At 39.2% G+C, this 23,883-nt stretch overlaps 1 protein-coding gene across 2 annotated transcripts in view; it reads right to left on the bottom strand.

Moving 5' to 3' along the window:
• The window catches only part of SLC38A4 (solute carrier family 38 member 4), a 69,243-nt gene that overhangs the window by 42,940 nt on the left and 2,420 nt on the right, over window positions 1-23,883 (bottom strand). The window contains exon 1 of one of the 2 annotated variants that reach the window (XM_073882085.1): window positions 19,639-19,885. The exons of the other annotated variant lie outside the window; for it this stretch is intronic. The gene's annotated coding sequence lies outside the window, so the exon portion shown is untranslated. Of the gene's footprint in view, window positions 1-19,638; window positions 19,886-23,883 lie in introns of those variants that run through there. 2 annotated transcript variants of the gene reach the window in all.

The following is a 23,883-nucleotide window of genomic DNA, read 5'->3' as shown; positions in this document are numbered from 1 at the left end:
AGAGTAGAATAGAATAGTCCAGACTGCAAAAGCCACGAAGTCTAGGGAGCGCAGGATTTTAGTGACAGGGATCTCTTGAAAGCTTCTGAAAAAAAGAATCATAACATCAGCAGGGAAGGAAGGGATGCAGGTAGGAGGATGTGATGGAGATGGAGATAGGGACGTGGAAGACAGTGAGGAGGCTGAGCGCCAGTACGGCTCTGGTTATGTCCGCTGTTCTTCTCAGATAGGCAAAGGAAAAGGCAGATGGAAAGGATTTAGACTGAGGTCAGTGGTAGTTTGATTCTTTCCTGTACTGTTTCCATTTATCACTTTCACTGGCTCATAATACAGGCCACCAATTGTATGTGACTCTTCTATGGAAAACAAGAAACTTGCAATAAAATCTTCATTTTCCTTTAGGTACTGAAAGAGACTATATGGTGATTACTCATCCTCTTCAGCACCCCTTCCACCCATCTGGGGTATCATTTTCAAATAGTACAGAGAAGGTCTTAAACGAGTGTATATCCCAATATGTTATCTATTGAAAGTACAAAACTGGTGGCTCAAAATGAATTCAGATCAGACATGTGCACTGATTTAATATTTTTCTTGCTCATCTTTAAAATCATTGATCATCTTGTTTAAAATTTCTACCTTTAATGATGTCCTCAAAGAGAAAGTTCCAGCTGGATCAAGGCAAAATGAGTCAACAATTAAAAAAAAAAAATGCCTTAGCCAGACCATCATGGCATTTTGCAATGACCCTGGGAAAGATAACCTCTTGTTCTCATCGGGACTGCACCCAAATTTCTAATATTAGTCATGGGACAAAACAGCACTTGGAAATAGGACCTGGTTATAGCCAAACTGGAAGATGATGGGTAGAAACAATAATGACTAAGAAACCAAATTACCTAATTTTTAGTAATTTTGTATTGTGTCTGTATCTGCATTTACTTCCTTTTCTTTACTCCTACTTCAACTTCTCTTTAAGTCCCCTACCTTTTTCTTCTCTTTCTCTTTAACTTTCCTATACTGCATTCTTTTTGTGATGTCTTATTTTCTAAGAAGAGTTACTTAAAAATTTATTTATTTATTTATTTACTTATTTATTTATTTATTTGAGAGAGAGAGAGAGAGAGAGAGAGAGAGAGAGAGAGAGAGTGCTCATGCACGCAGGGTCGGGTGGCCAGGGAAAAGGGAGAGGAAGAGAGAGAATTTCAAGCAGACTCCCCGTCTGGCATGGACCCCAATGCGGGGCTCGATCTCACGACCCTGAGATCATGACCTGAGCCGGAATCAAAAGTTGGACACTTAACTGACTGAGCCACAAAGGTGCCCCAAGAAGAGTTACTTTTTATCATTTTCAGCCTTTAGCTTCGAAAACTCAAAATCTAAGAAAATAGATCAAGTCCCAAGACTATCTGTCTGTCATCCTACAGTCAATATTAGTGCTTCCAAATATGGACGCTTACATTAATCCAACTGTTTATCATATTGTAGGTAAATGTCTATCGGATCTACCAAGTCATTCCCCCAAGTGAAAGATACTAGCACAACTGCAGTTAGAAACAAGATCTTGATTACTTCTTTTTGACATAGGATTTACCGTCTGGATATTGATTTTCAAACTTACAGTGTTGAAGAGAATTTGTGATCTTTTTTTGATGTCATGCTTTGACACTCCAAATTCTTTATCTTTTTTAATATGGATACAGGTAAAAAGGGGGGGAAATGCCATTCTGAAATGGTACAGAAATCTTCCTAAATTATTCAAATAGCAGGAGTTCACGTTATCCTGCAGGTGAGTTGAGTACTTATATCCTTGTGCTACTGCAGTCTTTGTATCATTTGCAGAGTGACGAAAGCTTAGATATTGCTACAGGTATCTCTTTTCATGGTTACATAATTATTAACCTCAACTTACAGAATAAAAAATATGGAATAAAAGAAGATAAAACTGGATATTACTCCAAAGAGCCACCTGCCTAATTAATTGTAGACACAGAAGGAAAGGTTAATACCTTTCTAATTCTCCTTCAGCACAGCCTCTCAGATATCCGTGGACTCTTAGGCCACTTCCATTTTTTTGAGTCTCCAAATATATTTAAAAATCTACTTAAATCCAATACAGTGTCACTAAATTGTACTACATTGTCAACATGTCCATTTAGCAAACTAACACCTAAACGCACATACAATACAAGTGACTTTCAACAGCCTCATTTGAGGATACCTTCAAAAAGTCTAAATTCAGGACACTCTCAAATATGAGGCTCCAAAAGTCTTCCCAGCCCAGGCCCCTAGGAGAGGCCTTGCTTTTCTGCTCTATAAACCTCCCTGGCCAAGAAATATGCAATGACCCCTGCATTCTGAGGAAATTGCTTAGTCGATGGCATGCCCCTTTCTTCACCCCAGCTGAAAGTGCCTTTACAGTTATACAATGGAGCGTTTTGGAAATGTTTGAATAGTCAACTACTATGTTGCAAAATTAGCAAACAAGTTTGGTGCAGGTGGACAAACTGACTTTGTCACCGATCTAAAGAGAAAATTCCTTTTAGCTTCAGCTGATGGAAAAAAAAAAAAACTAGTTAGAAGACAGCTCATGTCGTTGATATTTTGTTCTCTGCCATTTGCCTTTGAAGCAACTCGAATGCTTGTCCAATTTTATGTCTTGATTGTGCGTTGATACGATGCAGAGAAAAACGTATCAAAAGTTCATTCCAGGCTTCTGCCTAAGCAGGTCTATCAGGGTAAAGAGTAACGAGGACTGTGAGCCTTATGACTGATTACAACTCAAATAATACACCGAAATTCTAAATGTTAAATTAGAGCTTTTAAAAGTTTGTTCTAAAGAATGATTCCTACCCTTTAGGATGCCTGCTTGAATAAACAGCACTGGGAAGGAAGGAGACGTGTAAGTAACTATAATGATAACAACACTTCCAGTTAATGACCTTGTTAATTTAAGTTCTTTGTACGGAATGCAGTATTAACACAATGGTAGCTTGAGTTGATTGCCTTTCTAATGAATAGCAAGTGATGGTTTAAAAATTATATTCTTTGGGGGCCAAAACACGTTAATTTCCATTGCTCTCTTTCATATTCCTATCGATCCCCTCCCTGTAAAAGCAAATTCTCTAGCAGAACAAATTCTATACATTTTGATTTTGTAATTTCATCAGTGATTGGGGATTGCAAGCCTGGTGCCCTCTTGCTTGCATTGGGACTCCCAACGGTACCTCGAGCTGTGACTCTGTGACAGTTTTCAGTGAACACAGAGGATTTCCTGAGTCAGGTCTGTGTGGTAAATGAGAGGGACAGGTTTCTGCCAGGCACGCGTATCTCTTCTGCCGGCTGTAAGCAACTCTAGGGCAGGGCTATCATGGTCAGAACTCTTCACAGGGCACCTTGCTACAGGGGTTAGCGGTGCCCAGCGCAGCAAGACGACCCGAGCTTTTTGTACTTTATGGGTCACTTGAGTGAGGATTTATAAATCCTGGAGGGCTGGGTATAAAGTTGGTAGCATCAGTCTTTCCCTAAATGTAGGAAAATTGACTCTGTTAAAGTAAATGTCTTGACCTTACTTAGCAGGACAGCAGCAAACTGGAGACATTGGGTCAGGTGGTTTAGGAGGTTTGGGGATGGGTTCACGTATGTCTTAGAGGGCCAATTTAGATTAGTTGTAAACAAACTCTTTTGCTTGTTTACCTTGATGAATTTTAGCCTCTGCCTGGGTTATAACAGGTACTGTATAAATACTGAATTAATGAAAATCTCTACCAAGGACACTGATTCAATCTGTGCATCCAAAACCTTTCTTTGGAACTTGTATATGAGGTTGCAACAAGCAACATTGTAATAATTATTTCAACTGACCCATCCTGCAGTAGTTCCTTCTGCTCAGAGCCAATGGCGAGATGGTAAAATGACTGGTCATACTATACGCATGAGTTCCTTTATATCGAGCTGCCTGCCCAGAATATAAGCAATAATTACCAATAATGTGCTCAAAGAATATTCAAGGAATAAGGGCACGGGAAAATTATATAAGTTTTAAAAGCGAGATACAAGATCTAACAGTAATATGAGCCCTATGTTTTTAAAATTGTGGATATATAACATATACAAACAGGGGAAGGAAAAAATGCCTGAAAGTATACCTATCAAAATATAAATAAGCAGTTATTTCCCAATTGTGGAAATGTGGGTAATCTTTTATTTTTCCCTCATCTATATTTGCAACTAAACTTTAAAAATTATATATTACTGGGCGCCTGGGTGGCTCAGTCGTTAGCCGAGCGTCTGCCTTCGACTCAGGACATGATCCCAGGGTCCTGGGATCCAGCCCTGAGTCGGGCTCCCTGCTCAGCGGGGAGCCCACTTCTCCCTCTCCCACTCCCCCTGCTTGTGTTCCCTCTTTCGCTATAGCTCTCTCTGTCAAATAAATAAATAAAATCTTTTTAAAAAATTATGGATTACTTTCCCTATAAGAGAAATGGTAAACATTTATTAAAAACAAAGGCAACAGAAACAAAGAGCTCCTCTCCTAGGTTTTACAACAACTGCTAATCAATCCTAGATATTAACCACTAGCTGAATGTCTATTTTTAGTGAGAATATTTTGGGTGCTTGACCAGCAGCAATCAACCTCTCTTAAAAAAAAAAAAAAAATCTTTGATTCTGAATGGTCACTTAGGAGTTATTTAGAGTCCAGACAAAAATATACATGTCCAGTTTGTTCTGAAAGGAGGGATTGTTTTTCTTCTCCACCAGCAGGGGGTACACTAATAGATCTCAAAGTGATGTTGAGAAAAACGGACATCGATTGTTTTTTCATAATGCTGTGAGATAGTCAATTTCTATTATAGTGGAAGGAGTCATCTTCATTTATTCACTCAATAAATAGTATCGAACACTTATGTACCAGACTTTGTGGTAGGGGCTAAGGCAATAGAGACAGTAAGAAAAGAACACCCACTCTCTGAAGCCCTGGTCTCCCAAGGGAATCCATTGCTTACGTAGGTCCTGACACTGTAAGGTAGCGGGTGAGATGCTACCTTATAGTGTATATGTAGAGATGCTAGGAATTGCGGGGTAGGAAAAGTGTGGCACCCAACTCTGTTTGAAAGGGATGGGCAAGACGCCCTAGAGGGGACAGCTGGGCTCAGACTAAAAGAATAAACAGGAGCTGGCCAGGAGCAGAAGAATGGGGAGCAGACCCCCAGCAGGGGGACAGCGGGTGCAAATGCAAAGGAAGCGAGAAGGAGCTCCTGGCTGCCCGCCCCCCACCCCCCACCCCATTCCTGGAATGCTGAGGCAGGTGATGGGAGAGGTTGGGGGAGGGGTGTGGAGGGTGAGGAGGTGATTACAGGGGGCATTGGGTGCCACGTCTATTTGTTGTTGTTCTGTTTCAAATGAGCTCATAAGGAAGAGCAGCCAAGCAGTGTCAAAATTTCAGACACGGGAAGAAAATGTGTTAGAAATTGTGATAATAAAGATTACTGCAAACAGGAAAAAAAAAACCCCACCAGAGTATAGCCCAGGGTAATTCTTGCCTGCATTACATTCTTGGAGAGAGTGTTCAGGTGGGTTGGGGTCTCCGCTTTGTGATTGGACCGTCAGGATTGTTGTAGCATAATTTGGCTAAGAACAGAAAAGTTTAGGTTTGTGAGGTGTTTTGCTTCAAATAGTATAAAATACATGAGAAAGGAGCTAATTACACGTCTTAAGAGGAATTGAATTTTTAAGTATAGAAATCTTGACTCTTTCTGTTCTGTCCTAGGTACTTGAAAATTATATTTAAATTTAGAATCTAAGGTTCAATATATTTAAACTTTATTATTTTAAAATACATTTAAGATTGATGCTTAAGTAAATTATGAGTAATTTATCCAGTAATATTAACACCTTAATTTGTAAGCATCTATAGTCAAATTCCTTTTTTATAGTGTCTAGTGTAGTGTGATAAGTAACAACTTGAAGACTGATACTTTTTAATTACGGGTGGTCTGATATTTACGTGTGTAAGACAATCACATTAACTCAATTTTGCTTGTGCTCTCAGGTTTAAAAGGCTGCTGGCATTTCCTTTGAATCTTACATAAGACCTTAACATTAGTTTTTTCAGAGGAGGCCTGAAAGGAGCTTCAGTTTTTTGTCTTGAAACTGTCCCTATTCATCCCTTCCAATCTACACCAGAAGGCTTTTGACCCTCAAAGGATCTGAATGGCTGAACAAGTTCTTGTTCTTTTGTTATGCTAACACCTGACATTGGCTGACCTTTCAGGAGATTTGGGCTCAGGTTCTAACTCCCTCACTCACTAGCTATGGGCAGTATCAACAAGTTGGTAAACTCTCTGGGTTTTCATTTTCTCAGTTATAAAAAGTATATAATTCCTGGGGCACCTGGGTGGCTCAGTCAGTTAAGCAGCTGCTTTTCGGCTCAGGTCATGATCTCGGGTCCTGAGATTGAGTCCCGCATCGCGATTGGGCTCCCTGCTCAGCGGGGAGCCTGCTTCTCCCTCTCCCTCTGCTTGCCTCTCTGCCTACTTGTGCTCTCTCTCTGGCAAATAAGTAAAGAAAATCTTTAAAAATATATATATATATAATTCCTGGGATAATAACAGGACCATTGTAAGGACCAAATGAAATTCACCCATTCACTTATTGGGGACCTACTATGTGCCAAGAACACACTTACAAAAACAACTATGGTTCAAACTGACCAAATATTTATTTCTTCCTGTGGAGCTCCTTTGGCCACTGCTTGGATTACAAAACTTAGAAATATAAGTAGTTGGTAGCCGCACTTATATAGTAGTCAAACACCAAAATGGTTATCCAGGAGAGACCTGTTGGACATAAAATTGATATGTTTACATAAAATCCTGATTCTACATGTTTCAATTTAATTAATTCTCCTCACCAAAATTTTCACCAAACTTTAAAGGTGAACAATAGAGACTGCCTCATCTCAGGTCTTTTTCTTCTCCCTGTTTTCAGTAAGTCAATCAAGCAGTCATTCAATCAGCCATCTATTATATGCCCAGAATGATGCTCATTATTGTTTCCATGTCTTTAGGCTTTCCTTTTACTTTTGAGCAGAACGTCGGACTCTTTTTTTTTTTCTGATTGACCATGAGCCTTAGAATAATTGGAGCTTTACAGTTGACTTGATATACATTAAGAGTTCTGCTGGTATCTACATATATATTATGTGTTACATGGATTACGCATGTATGCTTTCTATGTTATATAGAAGAGAGGGAGATCTGTAGACCTATATCTGGTCTACATTTTTTTTTAAAGATTTTATTTATTTATTTGAGAGAGAGAGAGAATGAGAGATAGAGAGCACGAGAGGGAAGAGAGTCAGAGGGAGAAGCAGACTACCTGCTGAGCAGGGAACCCGATGCGGGACTCGATCCCGGGACTCCGGGATCATGACCTGAGCCAAAGGCAGTGGCTTAACCAGCTGAGCCACCCAGGCGCCCCTCTGGTCTACATTTTTATCCGTTAGGAACCACAGTGCTTTTTTCTTCCTATTCAAAGAAGCTGAGCCTTTATCCTTTGGTTCATAGGCTGTGTTCCCATAAGTGCATTGTTTTCTCACTGTCGTTCCAAACTCTTATCAAATATGGGCCTGCCCTAGGAAATGGAAGAACACATTGACTCTGAGTCCAACGTCACAGATTCGAATCTGATTCTCGTTCCTCTGCCTGCCAGCTGAGAGCCTTTTCACAAGTTAGAGTGAATCCTTCCTTCTCCGCACTCTGTGCTTCCTAGGAGCTGCACGGATACATTTGTCTACACATTTGCCCTGTTAGACTTTGAAGTCCTTGGGAGCAGGTGTGGTGCCTTATTCAGCATAGCACAAGGTTAACTAGTATAGATTGTGGGGCTTGAATGCCTAGACTTACATCGATTCCTGTCCTTTATTAGCTGTCTGACTTGGGGCGAGCTGTTTGCCATTTCTGTGTCTCAGGCTCCTCATCTGTAAAGAGGAGGTAATAATTGTACCCACCTCACACTGCTGTTCTGAGGAATAACGAAGTTAATATTTGTAGAGAATTTAGAAGAATGGCATGGAGTAAACATTATGTAAGTATTTGTGTATTTAAAGGATTGTCTCTAACTTCAAAACCTAGCATGGTAGCTACTTCATATATCTTTGTTGAATAAGTAAAGTCATGTAAATATTCTGGAACTCAATTTTCTCTTTAAAACTGGTCTGACAAAGGCCATTATACCAGGTTACTATGAGGTGTAACTGAGATAATGGATATTCAATCATTGTAAACGTAAAAGGTATATGTGGGGGGTTTTTGTTTTTTGGTTGTTTTTTTTTTTTTTTTGCTGTTCGTTTATAAGGGCGATATGACACTAGCAAAATTGATCGTGAAATAATTTCAGCACAGTTGCTTTAGAAGCGTATTGTCACTGTTTAATTAGACCGTTATTCCATTTGTTAAGCTATTGATTAGCACTGTAGAAAAGCTAGAAAACGGCAGGTTTTGACCCTGACCCATGGAATCTCAGAAAACAACCTCGTAAGAAGACACGATTTGCAATGTGTTTGTTTAACATTAACCAACCTGTGAAGCTGAACAGCACCACCGTACATATTTATCCCTGAACCTGTCCTCAGAAGCAGTGTTTAAACATGTAAACTTAGTTGTAGATTTCAGGGGTGGTGGTGGGCGGGGTGTGGGGGGAGTTGGTTTGGCTTTGCTTTGGGTTATTTTTTCTTTTTGGTGAGACTGAGAAAACATGAAGACCCAAAGATATACCAAGAACACATTTTCCGAATGCCAAAGTAAGTGATCTACATTTTGCTTACACTCTAGGATTTGAGATTGCCGGGCATTTTAGTACTAATTCTCAACTTGGCCAGTCCCAGTTTTTGTCTAATCATCATCACTTAATTCAGTTGCAAGACCCTTTTCATCATTATCAATCTGTGCATGGATGAGAGGGCAACATGAATGGATGACTGGCTCTCTGAGGCAGCTTCTTAATCAAACAAAACCCCGTAACTTCCATCTTTACATTTCTTACATCCAAAGAAGTTTTACAAGCATGCATAGATGCTACTTCTCATTAATTCAAGCTTAACCTGGATACAACTGCTTAGAATTTGAATTGAAGTCTAAAAGACTGTGCTGTCAAATCCTTTATTAGTTCCAGTTCGATTCATTCTTTGCGATTTAGACATGAGGAAACATACATGCAGATGTTTTCCAACAGAATGCTTTATAGAAATTAAAAAGAACCTTGATTAAAATCTTCAGAGTTCTTCTAAGATATTCTTACACTAGCTGGGAAACATGCCAGTTTTTTTAGCCATCAGGTGGAATGGGTATAAATGTGAATAAGCGTAACACTGATGGAAGCTGGAGATGTGCACTCTCGTATTTTCTTTTCTTTCTACCTCTTCCCCTTTTAAACAGTTGGTCTTCCGGTTGCTGACATACTGAGCTGTCCTCACACGAGTGTGCATATGCTTACGTGCACAAGTCCCTGTTGTCCTCCAAAACAGAGTAATACTGAAGTATATTTATTACAGAAATATAGATGTCTTTAGGCTTGGTACCTACCCAGACTACTAAGATTCATGGTCTCAACAGCCCACTTTATAAATTTGATAAGGTAAATTTAGTTAAAAAAAAAAAAATCAGTCCTGCTATTTGGTGGTAGGATAACCATAGCTAGTCTGCTGAATTCATCACTGTCCAATGTAGAGACTGGTTTTCCTGGGGCAATTGATAAGTAAACAATGTTTCTATCACTCCTCTGCCCCACTGTCCCTACCAAAGCCAGATTAAGAAAAGAAACAATAGGAGCAAGAGCTACAGTATGAAAGAGGAGAGAAAATGAGGCCGCAGTGAATTGCTGGAAGACTCCCTAGGATTTTACTCAGTGCGTTCTGGTCATGTTTTGGATCACAAGAAACATTACTTAAATATTTCTTAAATAGCCAATACAGCTTATTTTTATTACACTAATACAAGGATTGAGAAATATGTGGCAAAAAGATGAAACACATTTTCAAATGTCTTAGAGAAATCTCCTTATGATGACCTCAATTAGCTAAATCATTCCAGCTGGAGTGAAAAACTGGGGGCTCTGTTTATTCTTTTTCCTGGGATTTCAGCAAATAAAAGCACTCAGTTTTTCTTATATACACTACCATAAATGTTTAGATATACCCAAGAAGAATATTTAGGTGTATAAATAGATTCATTTTTAGTATGCAGAGGTAGATGAGATCACCTGGCTTTGTGGCATGTGTTTTCACCTAAAATGTTTAAGTTAGCTCACCTAACCACAGTTATTCTGTCATGGTCACTGAAATCATTTGAGAATTGGCACAATTGATACATAAGATAGTATGCATGTATGGACCAGATTTGGGCAGAAAATAATTTTTCAAGGGCTCTTAGTAGTTAGAGGGTCGGTCTCACTCTCAATAGCTCTATGAATCCTATGAAAGTGGTCCTCACTTTATGTCATAAGTAGATGGGTAAATTAAGACCTCTTTTTATTTTTTAGTTCCTTCCTTCTTTTTGCACAGACCAGTAACTTATTGAAGAAGGCATGTGTATTCTCTTTTTTTTTTTTAGGATTTTTTTTTTAAAGATTTTATTTATTTATTTGAGAGAGAGAGAATGAGAGATAGAGAGCACGAGAGGGAAGAGGGTCAGAGGGAGAAGCAGACTCCCCACTGAGCAGGGAGCCCGATGTGGAGCTGGATCCCAGGACTCCAGGATCATGACCTGAGCCAAAGGCAGATGCTTAACCGACTGAGCCACCCACGGGCTTCTGTGAGAACCTACTCTTAAGCAGTAGATTATTTTTGATTTAGAAGAATAATTCTCATATACCAACCAAACCACAATTCAAAAATTTTAGTCAGCATTCTTGGCTGAAAACCAAATGGCAAGTTTAATTTCTAGGCCTACTGGTAAACAGTGCGGGATGGTCTCCAAACTTTTGTTACTTATAATCCTCACAGATCTCCAGAAGAAATGGCTTCCTTTTATTTCCTGTTTTAGGGCCCCTCAGAACATTCAGCCTCTCGGGCATCAGCATTTGTTGTCTTGTGTGAACCTGTGACGGAGTTAACATTTCACGTGTAGGAAACCCTGAAAAAAATATATATTTATTACAGAAATGCTGACAAAGTCTTGATACCGCCAGCACTACTGATGTCTGTTTACCCTGGTCTGGTAGTTAATGAAATATGCAAACTTGCCATGGCAACCACTGCAACACAAAGCGTATATATGTGTGTTTCTAAGATAAGGAGAACTTTTTTTTTCTTAAAGGAACATTCAAAAATATGTTAGATGTACATAATACATAATAGTGACTCTGGCAGAGAAGACACAACCCTAGCAATGTAAGAATTGGGGTTAATGACTATCATTTTATTCAAAACACAATATGTAAATACGCCTTATTTTTATTTGGTCTGATATTTTCTCTATATGTTTGAAGATTATTTACTAAAAGTGAACGCTGAAGAATCCAAAAAAGAACCCCGAACGCTCTATACCAATTTCTAAGGAGCAAATGTAAAACATTTCTTCCTTATTTATTGTGAGAATATTATTTGTACTTTATATGTCAGATGGGCAGATAACTGGGGCTTCTGTGGCCTCAGTTAGTGTATTTGGTGACCCAAATCCCATGGAATTTGAAGCCATCATCCCTGACTATTTCCTTACTTTTCCTCCTCAAAAGTGTACTGCCCTGTTATTTTTCTCAATTAATTTTGGTGGAGAATAAAAGAGTAAGAAAAATGTACTCACATGGGCTATTGAATTGTTTCTTAAAATTTTTTGCAAAACTTAAAATGTTTACAAATCTACAAGCACAGAAATATATACAGATACAATAGTTTTACTGAAAGAATTACAAAGGGGCACCAATCGGCTTTTTTTTTAATACTGATTAATTTTTTTTTTTTACGAGGCTATGTAGGAAGTAATAGCTCAGAGGAACTGGGAGATCTGGGTATAGAATAACCTCACACCAGTTGAGAGGATCAAATTCTTAAGGGAATTCCAGGTTGGGTAACTTAATATCTTACAGAGCTTACAGAGAAGATATGGTTTATGGTGGGACCAAGTCTGTGTGAATCTGTAAAATATTTTTACTCTCATAAAAGTAAAAATATTACCAATGATGTTATTACATATTTTAAATTGGTAAAAATAAAGACAATTAAATTTAGATTCCTCACCTTTTGCTCACAAAAATGTCTTTAGAGCCTATCCCAGAGTTCCAACAATTGCGAACTCATACTGCTGTGTTGTACATAAATACACATCTACCAGGACCCATTCTTAGTGTATGGCCTTATTCCCATAAAAAGTCTAATGCCTTTTTGAGCTTATGGATTAGAGGCATTGTCTCCTGCTTGCTATCTCCCAGTGTGGGCCCAGAAACAGGATGAACGTCGATGCTCGAGATGGGGAAACTTCTGGAAGTTTTCATTAACCTATTCGGCCTAGATGTGTAGATGTTTCTCAAGCCTATTCCTCTGTCTCTCAAAGCAGGTGTTTCTAACCTGGGACATGAAAACTACATCGAGGGCACAAACTGCTTGGAGCTCCCTCCCTTCGAAGCGAGAACCCAACAGACCTGACCCCAAGCCCTATGTTCCACATAGGTGTTCCAAGCCTTCACACAAAAGCATTTCTTCTTACTGTGTATCCATTTATCTCTCCTTTCCACTTTCAGCCTCAGTTCTTACTCTTTTCCCTTTAATTATCCTCAGCTGGACTGTCTGGGACTCGTATGTACTGCATGGTATCAAATTCACGTGACTTTGGAAAAGATGTCATGAAGCAGGTCCATTTATGTGATGAGTTTTGCAGTTGCATGGCTGGTTACAGTTAAAAATTACCCTTATAAATCATTTAAATATGATACTAATGAAACAATAGAAAACTATTAATAAAGGCTGTATGTCCGTTAAAAAGCACCCCCTAGTATATATGGCTAATGTAAGCATAAGGTGTTAAATTCGCTTATCTTTTCAACAGGTGAACAAAACAAAGAGCAATCAGACTAAAGTTAAAAGCTGATAGGTCTCTGAAAAGCTCTGTGTTTGACTTTCACCTTGGGAGTTAGGACCTGCACATTCTTCTGGCATAGTAGCAGGGAGAACTAGTAAGTGTGACCTTCTAGACTATTCTAGAACCTTTTTCTTATGGGATAATCAAGTAGTCTGGGTCACTCCTCTTCTGGGCGTCTTTTGTCAGCCGTAGAGAATAGGGGCATGTCTATGAATTCTGCCACGCCAGCATCTTAAGAAGGGCAGCTTAGATGAATAACAAACGTACGGAGCACCTCTCTCTGTGTCCTATTTTCAGTCATTCCAAACCATGTCCCCCTTTTATTTAAATATTATTTAATGATTATTTTATTTTACTTTACAACTGACTTGTTTTTAGGCAAACCAGACTTATGGAATGGGAAAAGTGAGTGCGTTGTTCCTTAGGAACGATTTTCTTATGATCTTTAGCAAAGGTGTTACAACATAGGCCCCTAAAATGAAATGTTTCATTGTGTAGCTTAGGTGATACATGATATTTCATTTCTATTTCTTATTATGGAAAATTTCAAATGTATACAAATGGAGATAGAATAAAATAGTGAAACCTCACAGATGCATTATCTAGCTTGAACAAATATGGATCATGGCCAGTCTTATTACTTCCAAACCACCCCTCCCCCTCCTCCGTTATTTTAAAGCAAATCCCAAGTATATAATTTCCTAGTAAATATATTGTGTATGTCAGTAATCAGAAAGTACTTTTTAGAAAGTAGTCATGTAGCACAATTTTTAAAATCAAAACAACCTACTGTTTACTGGTGTTGTCTTGAGACAATTTAGAGAAAGCTGAGTAAGCACCTGGGGGAGGCGGCTGGTACACATTTTGAAACCTGACCGAAGGGCATTTCAGGTTGGCCAGGTTCTACCAGGAAGGAATGTTAGGGGGCGCCTGGGAGGCTCAGTCGTTAAGCGTCCGCCTTCAGCTCAGGTCATGACCCCGAGGTCCTGGGATCGAGCCCCACATCGGGCTCCCTGCTCCTCGGGAAGCCTGCTTCTCCCTCTCCCACTCCCCCTGCTTGTGTTCCCTCTCTCGCTGTGTCTCTCTCTGTCAAATAAATAAATAAAATCTTAAAAAAAAAAAAAAAGGAAGGAGTGTTAGGTAAGCCATAGGTATTAATAGGGAGGATATTTGGACAAAATTGAGCAAAATGTAGGCTGGAAGACCCTCAAGGAAACAGGCAAAGGAATGGCAAGGTATAATTTTTCTTTAAAAGAGAAGCAGTTTTATAAGGGTTAGATTTTAAGAAGGCAGGCTACTGAAGCTTGAGGATGACATTTTAAAAGTCTTGGAAATCAACAAAATTCAGAATATGGAAAATTTTATAGGACAAATGACTTGGTTTCACCATCCAATGAATTGCAAGAGAGAAGAAGAGAGATGAGGCTTGGCTGAACTTATGTCTCTTAAGTCTCTTTGAATCCATATCCACCAGTGAGTATGTGAAGCCTGTTTGGATTCTGATTCAAACAAACTAGGGGTAAAATAAAGAGAGACAATCTGACACATTTGAACACTACCTGGATACCTGATAATATTAAGAAAATGGTTCATTTAAGGTGTGATAATTTGGTTATTCTTAAAGACTTATCTTTGTGAGATACATATTGAGTCATGTATGGATCAAATGAAATGACTTGGATTTGCTTGGAAATAATGAGGTAATGGTTGGGGTAAGGGTAGCAAGGAAGAAAGGTATGGATATGGATGAAATATAACAGACAAGTATCAATAGTTGTTGAAGTTTGTGAAGACAGAGTGTCATTGTACTATATGCAACTTTGGAATACTTTAGAAATTTTCCATATTAAGAAGGTTTAAGCTTCCTAGTTTAGAACCTCTACATATATTTTTCTTGATATCCCTCCCAAAAGTTTGAAAGCAGAAGGAAGATACTATAAATTCTTTCAACCAATCAGAAATTTCTATTACCTAGCATTTTTGAGTGTTGCCATGATAGATGAAGTTAACAATAGGGTAAGCCTAAGGCATGTTAAAACATTGTATCATGTTCAGTAAAATTCTGATTTTAAAATGGATCTTTCTGTATTCTAATTCTTTGAAAATTGACAATCCATGGCAGGTATAAGTTCCTCTTAGCCAGAACACTGCACTCTCTATGTAACAGAGTTTTTCTATATCCTTAGCTAGACAAATGAGACTTTTGAGCAGAATTTTTCTCTTCTGTGTCTATAAAATTTATGAATATCCATGTGTACATGTGTACCTCAGTGAATTTTTGAGGACCTCTTCGAGGTTGGGGGGGCTGCTATTTTATAATACTTATACACATAGAGTTCCAATCACTTGACAAATTATTTAAGGTATGGCCCCAAGAACAGGATAAAATCAGAATCTATATGTGACTGCCTGGCTCCCTCCAACCCAATTCCAATCTACTTTTTAATTTATTTAAAGCACTGCTGTTCTGTTTGTAATCGCATGCTATGGCCTAAACATATCATTTTTAGATCTGTAATTCAAAACACAAAAAGGGGTTGTTTAGACATCAGTATAAGCAAGAGGGTACTTATGGTTATGCCCTTGATTGGATTGAAGCTACGCTTCAGTGAAATATCGACCAACTTGTAGGGGAATATCAGAAAATCTACTAATTTGGTATGACACAGATCAAACAACCAGTTAATTTATTGAACTTTTCACTTTTCTGAGGCTACAGATTGTATTGGTAATAGCTTCAAGGATAGATGACTCATCATGAGACTATTTTAATTACTCTTTGAAGCCAATATCTAGGATTTGCTCCCCTCTTCATAGAAATTTATTCATCATTTGATTACTTCTTACCACAAATAAAATATGTGCCAAGCCACACATATTTTTGTTAGATCTAAGAAGGAAAGAATCCTTCTGCTTCAATCTGTTTGTGTCCCATCTTAGTGGGTAGGATTAGAGATTGTCTCCTGGGTTGATAGGCATAGAGGGACCCTGTCCCTTCTTATGACAGCAGTTATGGTTGAGAGACACAGAGAAGCTTGAACAGTCAAGTTTTCTAGTCTACCTCCTCCACTCAGATCATAGCCTGTTAATTTTTGTAAAGTCTGAAATCTCATTTTTTATGTTTTCATTAGTAATAATCATATTCATGACAGCCAGCCCTATGCTAAGCACATCACATGTATCAAATCAGTAATCCCCTCACCTTTGGGGTAGGTAATATTATTATCCCCATTTTACAAGTGAGGCAACTGGTGCTCAAGAGGATTGAGTAATTTACCCAAAGATCAAAGCTGGTGAACAAGTTAGTGAGCCAGGACTCACAGCCCCACATTTAACTACAGAGCCCAGCTCCTAACAACATTCCATCACCACTGGGTACCTACTTTTCATTGGACACTATTCATAACAGGATCCCTGTCTTCAAGACATGGAACTGAGCTGGAGAGCTCAGTGTGGGAGCTGGGGCAAACAGAACAGGTTTCATGGAGGAAGAATGGTATGACTCCAGAGAGGAGGGTGGTTCCAGGCAAGAGAAATGGGATCAGAAGTTTGGCCCCAGGATTACCAAAACAACTAGAGTCTACTTTAGCTCACACAGGATGTTTGTGTAGAGTCTGGCTAAGGTTGACCTTGACTGCCAGGTTAGGGAGTTTGAACTTTATGGGATTCTGGTATAAAGAATAATGTAAGGCATTATATTTGGTGTCATTCTTCAAAGTACAGATGCTGCCACAGTATTACAAAATTGTTTGAAAGTAATTGTACAGCTGTTTGGTTTTTGTCTACATTGATAGAGTACACGAAGCATTTCTATTTTATTTTTCTTTCAGAAAAACTCTATTTTTTTCTTTTTAAAGAAAAAGTTTAAGGGGCACCTGGATGGCTCAGTTGCTTAAGTGTCTGCCTTCAGCTCAGGTCATGATCTCAGGATCCTGGGATCAAGCCTTCATCAGGCTCCCTGCTCAGTGGGGAGTCTGCTTCCCCCTCTCCCTCTGCCTCTGCCCATGACTCATGCTCTATCTCTCAAATAAAATAAATAAAATCTTAAAAAAAAAAAGAAAAAGTTTAAGAAACAAACAACTCCCCCCAGTCACCCCTTAAAAAAATACAAAGCCTGTGATGTTGGGAACCTGTGTCTGCAGTTCACATCACACCCTTGGAATGGCAGTCATCATTAGTTAAATAAGTAAATAACATAATATGAGAGAGGTAAACAGAATTCAACAGGTCTTTTGTTCAGTCTCCTGACCTACAGCAAGGTGTTCACTCCCTCAGATTGCATTATCTGTCCTACCACATGCTGTGGGACCTTAGGGCCCACATACAGGGGATATAATCCACAAGAATAGCCTGCAAAACTATGTGAGGTATCTAACATTTACACAAAATAAAATAAATTACACAGACAGTACAAAGATTGTCTTCCATTTCGAAAGATTGAGGAAAGCAGATTTGCCTATAAAAAAGAGTTATAAATGATTTCAGTTATGACAGTTCTATATATGTTTAAGCTTTGCAACCAGCATCCCTCCCTACCCTCCATCTACTGGTAGGGTTTGGAAAAAGGAATATTTTTCTGATAACAGAAATCATTAAAATGACTTAAGCACAATGCCTTCAGTTAGTCTCGGATCTAGTCAGGGCTCTAGGCTGATAATTCTGTTATTTTGTGAATTGATAATATGTCTCTGAAAGCCCGAAGTGTGGAATTCTAAAAACGCAAAGGGGTGTTTATACTTTCAGATAGTAGTGGCTATTTTGTTCTCTCCTCTGTCTGGGGAAGACAGGGTCAAGTCAGGGCAAGAACTCTCCCATAGGTACTGGCTGAAGAGAGGGATTGAGCCAAACCCTTCCAGGTACTATTCAGAAGTGTGGTATTTCCCTTAGCTAGTTACAGCCTTTGGAGAGTCCAGGTTCCCCTTGCTTGTGGGTGTACAGGTGAAGAGTCCCATCCTCCTTTTAAAACCTGACTTAAGTGAACTCTGGGAGATGCTCCTCCCACTAGTGTGTGGGGCAAATGGCCAGAATAGTAGAACACTGACAGTCTCAGGACCCTTGATAGTTGCCCTGAGACTAAAGATGCCATTTTGACTCTGGTGATCCCTTGTCAAACTGGAGAGCCACTCATGGTCATTTCCAGTCGTGCCCATGAGTTATCAGCTATGTGACTGAGCATAGACTGGCAGGGAATTCCCTCTTGCAGAAGCGTTTTGTAAAATTAGCTTCAAGAAATCTGAGTTGTCCTAACTAGAGCTAAAAATCACAGAATAGATTATCCTATTGGTGTGGAAATCTTAAAAAGTGCCAGGTTTTATATCTTAACTGTCTAACTACATACTTTTCTCTGCTACCTTCTTTTTCTCCGTTTCACTCCTCCAGCGGTCTCCGTTTTAAATTAAAATGTAGTTTATACATCCTTTTTGACCTATCAGACACAAATGCCATTTTGAAGTTGAAAATATTCAAATTTTGTCCTCACACTTTTACCGAGTATCCTTCGTATCCAACTGAAGTTCTAGACAAATATATCAATTGAGAAAAAAATCCCACCACTAAATATGGTGAAACAACGGGAATACTATGCAGCAATAAAAAGGACCCAACTCTTGATTCAACCACTTGAATGGATCTCAAGAATGTTATGCTGAATGAAAAAAAAAATCAACCTCAAAAAGATCACAGATAGTATGATTCTGCTTATGTAACATTCACAAAACAATTAAAATATAGAGACGGAAAATATCTCGTTGTCCATGGAAGGGAGAAGGAGGCGAGTGTGGCTCTAAAGGAATCACACAAGGGGGAACTTCTGGGTGATGGAAGTTTGGTATCTCAGTTATGGTGGTGGCTGCACAAATCTATGTTTGTGATAAAATGACATGGAAACTATACATCCATTTTGTACACACATATTGTACCAACATCAACTTCCTGGTTTTGATGTTGTACGAAAACTACGTCCGATGTAACCATTGGAGGCAACTGGGTCAAATGTATGGGGCCTCTCTGTACTACCTTTACAACTTCCTGTGACTCTATAATTACTTCAAAATAAAAAGTTTAAATACATGTAAGTCCACCATAGCATGGACCCCTCTGTACGGCAAGTATAATTAGATATAGCATAGTGACACGTGCCAAAAAAGTGTCAGGTATTTTTTTTTTTTAAAGTGTGCTGTTTCTAAAAAATTGCCTCAGAAACCAAAAGGAATAATATAGGGATGAAATGTATTCTCAGGACTATAATAAAATCCCTCCATTTATGTAGTGCTATGAACCATTTGATTGCTTTTCAGGCATTCACAAAGCCAGGTTGGAAACACAAATGCTTTTAGTTAGATCACTTTAACAATCAAGATCAGCGGGATCATACAGTTTATAAGAACATTCTGTATCTATGGACCACATTCCTTTCCATTTGGAGAAATTCCAGAAAATAAGACCATAGCATGTGTAGCCCCACGTCGAATGCAGGAAACCCTTCTTCAAACAGAACGGGCTGCCCTCCCTCTCCCCTCCTTTTTCGGTTCCTCTCTACTTCTCTTTCCGAGTTCATCTCACTCACTTGCCTGGTTTCTCTAGCGAAGTCGCAGCAAAAAGCAAGCAAACTTGGGAGCGGTGCCTGTCCCCAAGGCGGCGGCCGCCCACGGTCCTCCCTGGCGCGGCGACCCAGCTCCAGTTCCCAGCGCCGGGCGCACACAGGGCGGCGGAGCGGGATGCGCGGCGCCCCCCGGGTGAGGCCCCAGCCACCGCCAGAGATGCTGCTGGAAGGCTGGCGGGGGGAGTACCGACACTGCAAACACAGCCGCGGCCCGACCAGCTGTTGGCCAAAGTTGCCTCTTGGGGGATTACATCTTTTTTTTTTTTCTTCTTTAACATTTTTATAGTACCGTGGGTGTACCCAGTGTTATAAAATTATGCCAAAACAAAGAGCAAAGTCCTTGTCCTGAGGAGTATGCGGTGTAAAAAGGCGCGAATGACGCAAGGCAAAATGACAGGACAAACAGAGGGTGGGTAGGGAGGAAGTTACACTGAAATGTAAGGTAGAATCAATAAGACTTTCAATGGACCAAAAAAATGGAAATGCCAAGTCAGGGCCCCAACTCCTCTGCAGAAAAACAGAAGTAAGGAGTTGGAATAGGAATAGGAACAATTTTGAGGGTTTATTATGTGCCATGCAGTACCATCACACTAATTCTATAAGGTAGGTATTAGTATTACATCTACTTGGAAGGGTTTCTAACCCTCACCATGTGCCATACAAAATTCTGTTTTACCCTCATAAAATCTTTATGAAGTAGGAAATATTTCCCTCATTTTATAGATGAAGAGAAGGAAGCAGGTTAAGTAACTAGCTCTATCGGGGTCACTCAGGTAGAAAGTGGGAGAACCAGAATAGGAGGTAGCCAAGATCTGAATCCAGGAAGCCCAACTGTATGATGGCACAGGCATTCATATCCACACGCCCGGATTCCCCAGCCTGCATGCTTAATTGTCTGCAATAATGCACACAATTTAATTAAATAAACAATTTAATTAAAATATTTACATTGGCTGTCAGTAATGCATAAATTCACTTTGCAAAGGCCTTTCAGATTTCAGTGAAAACATGCTTCCTTGAAGAATACATACTATTGTAAAAAACACAAGATGTTCTCCTTCCTTCCTTCCTTCCTTCCTTCCTTCCTTCCTTCCTTCCTTCCTTCCTTCAGCAAACATGCATGAGTATCTGTTTGTGCCAGGCACTGTGTGGGGCACCATGGAGACAAGAGTGACCAAAAGAGGCAAAAAGGAGAGAAAACAAGGGAACTGGAGATGATGTTCATTTTAATGATAGATACACACTAGATTTATCAGGAGAAATAGGGGCGAATAGCCAACAGGAAATAAGGGAACATTTCAATCTTATTACACAGGGCATGACGTTATTCTGGGCTGGACTGTCCTGCATGAGTATTATTTATCCCTTTTTTCATTTCCTCTCTTCCGTTTCCTTCATTTTAGTTATGACAGAGGAAAACACACTGTCAAAGAACATCTAGTATAGACATTTGTTAACATTTCAAACAATGCTTTGGGTGGCAGAGTAACACCATTAACAGTAATGGCTGTCCCATATTTGACAGCTCACTATGAATCAGGCATTAGTTTAAGCATTTGACATGTGTTAACTCATTTAATCCTCCTAACAATCCCATGAGGTAGGTGCTATTATGATCTCAATTTTGTAGCTGAAGAGATGGAAGCTTACAAAGATTAAAAATCTTGTCCAAGGATATAATGCTAAAAAGTGGAGGATTTAATATATTAACTGAAACTAGGTTTTGGATTATTTGTGGATTCCATTCACCCTTTGAATTCCCTTCCAAATAACAGTTTGACTGTGAGTATTTCACAAGCGTGGAGATGGTGAAGAGCTATGCAGACCTCTGAGCCTGGGATGAAAGATTGGTATAAAAGATCCCTAAAGAAACAAGAGACCCTGGAAATTGTGTTTTCCAAGTCTGCTATCAAAAGCCAGAATCTTAACTGGCATAAACATCTACTTTGGAGGTTGGAGGTTGACATCATTACTGTCACTCCATGCCCTATCTCACTTTATTTTTTTAATACATTTTTTCCTTCCAGAATCTTCTGTAGCACACTAAAATAAATCAAGCCATTAAAAACTAAAATAAAGAGAGAAATCCTCCCCAGCTCCCCCTCCCCCACCAGAAAAATACAGAAAAGCATTTTTTGGTAATATTTTTTATGATTGTGTAAATTGTATCTTTGTTAAAATAGAATATCCCCTTGAGAACCAGAAAAATTATTTGATTTTTCCCATACGGAGGACAACAAATTCTAGTCTTTGCATTTGAGTGCAGGGTTTAAAACCCTAACATTATAAGGAGTCTAGAAAAACCATAGTTCTCTATTATAGGAGCATAATAGAATGATAAAATAATAAAATGTGTTGCTAATTTCTGTATTCAGTCATTTTGTCCCTTGTTAGCACAGTTCACTTCAGAAATTCAAGGGCGGGGCTGAGCTTTGGGACCCTTGCAAAGAGGATGAGCGAGGACCTCACAGACCACACCTCCCTCCCAACCTCCTCCCTGGTGAGTTCCACTTCCCAATACTGAACTCCTAAGTTCCCAGAATGGCTCCCACTTTCTCCTTTCTCCCTTTAGGCCTGTCTCTGTTGGGAATTTTCTCCTATTTCCTTTTATTTCTACCTCATTACCTAGTCTTGCAATGTTCTCTGACCCTTTTCCTAAGCCAACTTCAGTGGCTGCATGCTCAACTCTGAATTTTTCCTGGCCCTCAACATGCTGTTAGTGCAACTGTTTGCTTGCTTATCCTTTCCTCCCCCTAGACTAATTCATTTATTCAAGAAACATTTCTTGGGCACCTAGTATTTGCCCAAGACTGTGGTAGGTGTTAGGGAAACAGGGTTAAAAGAAACTCCCTAACAGGGTTCCTGGAAGCTAATGATACTCGGTGATTGTTTGTGGAATGAATGAATGGAATTAGGTCATTACAAAAATAGTAGAAGGAAGACCAGAGGAAGATTAGCAGTCACACGAAAGACATTTGGCAGTTCCATTTCTCCCATCGTGCACATCCTACCCTGTAGGGTAACATCTCTGTAAGCCTCTTTTCTCCTTAAGTTTTTGTTTTCCTGGTCGACTTTCTTTCTGCTGGCTCCATTGGAAGCAGGAACTCTGGCATAGAAGGGACTTGGTTCTGAAGCCAGCACTGTCATTTACTAGCTGGTTGACCCTTGGTTCTTTCCTTAATTTCTACAGGCTTCAATTTCCTCCTTTGTAAAATTGAGATAGCAAACACCTCTAACCTGGAGGATTGTGTGAAGATTGAATGGAATTCACATTTGTAAAGGGCTTGGCTAAAAGTCTGGCTCTTGGAGAGTTCTCCTTTCCTTTCTTTTGTCTCTTCCCAAATCCCACCCCTTACCCTTCCAACGAGATGTGGCTTGCAAGATAACTTCAGGGGATACATGAAGCACATCTTAAAAACCTATATTATTTTGATAAATATCAAAAATATCTAAGTGGCCATAAATCCCATTAACCTTTGTTGTTTTTTTTTCCATAGAAATCATTGCTTTGGATATGTAAAGTTTAAAAAAAAAAACAAAGAAGGGATTAAGTTTAAAAAAAAATAGAAAACATCAGCAAGTCAGTACAAAGGAGAAGGGGAAAGAGGAATTGACACCTGAGAAACACTGAGGAAATAGATAATGACAATGACATGAGAGAAGAAAAACATTTAACACAGAAGTCCACAGCTGCTATATTTATTATGCTTGGCCTCAGCACTGGACAAACTGAGAGGTAACCATAACCATATTATGCATTTCTCAAATGTCACTCGTTGAAAAATTCTAGTTCTGGGGCTGCAAGGATTCAGTCTATAACTATATGATCATGTCTTGGCTTTCTTAGTCTAGGATTAGTCTGTAACAGGCCAAATGGTTAGCTTTGGGTCCCTAAAAGTCACCTGTCCAGTTCTGTCCCTGATAAAGTACAAAGTGAAAGAGAATTGTTCATTTAGATTTAAGAATAATTAATGACCGCATAGGATTTCCAAAGAGGGTCTATGTTCCCCCCACTGTATATGTCTCTGTCCTGCTCTGTAAAATGAATATAATAATAGAATCTATATCATAAGGTTGTCATGAGGATTTAACACAGAAGAAATATAATAATTGATATATATGTGTGAGCCATTGTTCTCATTAATCTAGAACAGACTAGCCTCCTTGGAGCACCTCGCACTACATACTCTGGCAGAAGAACTCATCCAT

The sequence above is a fragment of the Callorhinus ursinus genome, unplaced genomic scaffold (assembly GCF_003265705.2).
Source record: "Callorhinus ursinus isolate GAN/ISIS: 27379988/994484 unplaced genomic scaffold, GSC_fseal_2.0 scaffold44, whole genome shotgun sequence".
In the NCBI taxonomy this organism is placed as follows: domain Eukaryota; kingdom Metazoa; phylum Chordata; class Mammalia; order Carnivora; family Otariidae; genus Callorhinus; species Callorhinus ursinus.
This window is presented reverse-complemented; position numbering and strand designations above follow the sequence as displayed.